Below are 3,934 nucleotides of genomic sequence, written 5' to 3'. Positions count from 1 at the left end.
AGTTGAGAAAGTATGAACAGAGGTATGGCTGTATTTTCACTTGCCAAATTCCAGACTATAATAATATCCACTTATCAGAAATCATTTCATTCTATCCAATGGAGATAAATTCCCAAGGGAAGTGTTCTAGAATCCAATTTAGAAATTTTGAATATTGGAGAACTATGGTTTTTGCCTGATTTTTAGGTATGTGAAATTTTGCTAGAAGAAATTGAGCAGGATTGTGATTTAGAGTTTGGCAGTTAGTAGCCATTAGGACAAATGAAAGAAAGACAAAGGGTAGATTAGAATATGTGCCTGTGTATTTACTGTGGCAAGAACAGAGACAATCACATATGAGCAGACATGGGAATAATGCATAGTTGCAAAGACCTGGAATGAATTATTTACTGAGCTTGTTGGGAAATGATTATGCATAACTTTATAAGTTTGGGATATGCAACTTTCTTCCAGTAGGGTGGTAATGGCTTTAACTGGAGAGTCAATGGCAATGTTAACTGGAAAGTTGAGGCTCTAGGACCATTTTGACTTTATCAAATTCGTTCTGTTGGGCTAATCAATAATTTAAAGCAGATTGATAAACTCCCATGTACATGCCTTGAAATCCTGTATTGAATCTGTGAAGTAAGTACAAATATTAATAATAGGTAGAGTGGCAAGTTTAGAACAGAGAATTCATTGAGTATGTTTTAAAAATGCAAACAATTTTTCAGAAGAATGAGAACAAGTTTAACCAAGAAAAACTGAATGTTAAATTTGTCATTGAATAGATTTTTTTCTTTAAAGCAATTTTATTTTTTATTAGTATATATTACCTGTACAAAATTAACAGGTTTCATTATGGCATTTTCATCCATAAAATTACTTTGTAATGTAAATTATGGCATTACTTTGTAATGTAAAGTATTTACAAAGATATTTTTACAGGTCAGATTTTTGACATTTGCCAATATTCTAGAAAGCCTGCCAAGTGTTTACAGAATTTTATTTTGTGTCTTGTATATGAGTTTTCTTACTTTGCATATAAAAACCCATGTAGTCTCAACACAAAAAAATCATCAATGATAGTTTTGTTTTATTCAAAATTCTTGTTTAGCAATTTTATAATTAAGCAATAACTCTTCAATGAGCCATGATTGCAACAGTACACTAAAGCTTCACTGTGAATTTTCCTGAGTAAATAATTGCAATTATACTGATTTCAAACTGTGTCTTGATTGATGAAAACTTATTCTAACAACACAAAATGAAATTGTATCCATGTGTGTTCTAGGGAGAAAGGGAGCATTTTTATATTCACAAGTAGTTTGGAGTAAAAGAGAATTACATATAAGTAATTAGAAAGTTCATATACAAAGAATTTGAATTTCATCCTTACCCCTTTTGACATCCTTCAGCTTGTTTTTCTTCAAGACATTTCAAATGACCTAAATTTTAAAGTGAAATCATTTGTCTTAATCTCCTAAAATTATAAAATTTCTTACTTTGATGTTCAAAACATTGTGACATAGAAAATTTGATTATACTGACTGGCCATCAAATTTCACATTAGTTGATTTCAAAAACACCCGTGAGGCATTTCTGGAGCCAAACATGGATATTAGTTTCATTTTCAGTATTTGAATTTGAATCAAGGAATACTTCAAATACCAGGATTTAGGGATATATAATTTTCTCCTACTGTACTAATTGTATAGCGAAAATGTAATCATGTCATTCATCTGAGCTAAGAACTTTTCCATGAAGAAGAATATTCATCTAGAGAGACCTGAATCAGATACACTTGGTGATGCATTGTCAAGGTTCAGAAAACTGGACAGATGAGGATCAGTGCAGAGTTCACGACCAGGAATTAAGCAGGAGGATGCATACAAAGACTAATGCAGTTAGTGCTTAGAGGGAAGGAGAAAAAGCCACTGGGGACTCTAGAATCTCAGACATTCCCCTGAAGAGTTTCCAGGGTTTGAGGCATGTGGGCATTTGTCATCAGGGATTAATTGCCTCTGTCAAAGAGTTTCTTCCCATTAGTTACTGTGAGCATAATCCCCATTGTTGCATCAGATCTTATCCTCACAATATTATGGCAAAATATATATATAAAAAGCTTACAACAGCTAATTCTTTTTTCCAGTCTAAGACTTTTCATCCTCTGACATATTTGAGAAGTCCCTACATGATAGAACTAAATGGTTCATTGTTTATAAGCCCAGTCTTTGAAGGCAATAATACACATGTCAGCTACAGTATTCAATAAACTCTTGAATTGATATCTTTTAATCAATACCTACGTTCAGGTTTGTCTTTAGTAACTAAAGTATTAAACCTGACCTGAGTTTTATTACTGCCAAGGGCACCTGATCAGAATTATATCATAGTGTTAGAGATTACATAAGGCAATGGAAACAGCTGTAAAACTCTTTCTTCAGCCTGCAGATGGCCATGTTTTCTACCAATGCCACACAGAGAGTTGACCTGTTCAATTTAAGTCAACAATTCTTGGGTGAACATTTAACCATTTAATGAGTCCAACTGCTTCTTCCTAATAGGCACCACATGGATCCTACTGGGAAAAGGCAAGGTGTCTGAAATTGTAAAACTTGTATATTTTGAAAGGGAATTAAAAAATAAACCCCATTTCACTTTTAAATCAGTATTCATATTTCAAGGAGTATCTGTAAGATCTCTCTATTTTAATTCTATTGATTTCCTGGCATCATTGGGAAACGCCTAGGGAAGAGGACCATAATTGAGTTCCCCAGACTGGTAAGAGGCTTGCCAAATTTATCAAATTAGGAATAGCAATGCCACTTCCCCCTCCTCTTTCTCTTTTTCCTTCTCCTTCTTCTTGTTCCGTATCAGAGTAAAAATACATGTGCCTTTTATTATGTTAGGAGCTTTTCATTTTTATTTTCCTTTTAAGTCTTTTTTATGAAACTCATTTTTTACAACTTTTCTTTTTTTGATTGAGGGAGGTAGCCTGAACAGTAGCATATAACTGAGCAAGGCCACATCTATGCAGGCAATGAAATAATTTCCAAAAATCCCCTGTAGCTCTTGGTAGGTTCTGACCCTCTGTAAGAGAATACATAATAGATTTGTTATTCTGGCTCTGGGTTAATTGTTCCAGAATGATTTATTTTTCTAGTTCCATCCATTTTTCTTTAAATTCATCATGTAGTCTTTTTGAACAGGTAATGAATACTCCATTGTGTAAATTGGCCACATTTTCTTTATCCATTCTCTTTTTTTTCTTTTTTTTAGGAGTATCTAGGCTACTTTGATTCTGTGGCTTTTATGAACAAAGCCACAGTGAACATGGCTGAGCAGGTATCTGTGCTGTAGGATCAAACATCATTTTGGAAAATGGCCCTGAGTGATATAGCTGCACCTTGAGATAGATTGATTCCCATCTGATTAGTGAGGAACTGCCATATTGATTTCTACTATTTATATAAGTAGACTGGTTTAAGAGGAAAGAAATTTTACTTACAAATGTGACATGACTCCTGTACTGAGTTTAAGTGTAATTGAGAAAATTTTGATGAAAATGTGAAAATAACTTAACAAGAGTGGCGTATTAGCTACCATTAATTTTAGAATTATCATTCTGAATACTTTACACTGAATATATATGATTAGTAGTTTGTTCATTTTGGACTGACGTGATTTATATTGAGTGAACATTCGAGCCTGTAGGGGATGATCTAGACTTGGTAAATTGAACTGGGTAGACTTAAAATAAATTTAGGCACCAATTAATGTGCTAGACTTGACAAAAAAGAAAACCCTAGATGGTCATTTGCATTCATGTATTTCTTTCCTGGTTAGAAAGAAAGTTGCCAAATGCTCCACACCCAAGCACCACTGTCTGTTAGATATTGTTATCTACCATTTACACAAAGTCAAATGAAAAACTTACATGAATATACCATTA

This window comes from Grammomys surdaster, unplaced genomic scaffold, assembly GCF_004785775.1.
Source record: "Grammomys surdaster isolate TR1022 unplaced genomic scaffold, NIH_TR_1.0 124976, whole genome shotgun sequence".
In the NCBI taxonomy this organism is placed as follows: Eukaryota; Metazoa; Chordata; class Mammalia; order Rodentia; family Muridae; genus Grammomys; species Grammomys surdaster.
This window is presented reverse-complemented; position numbering follows the sequence as displayed.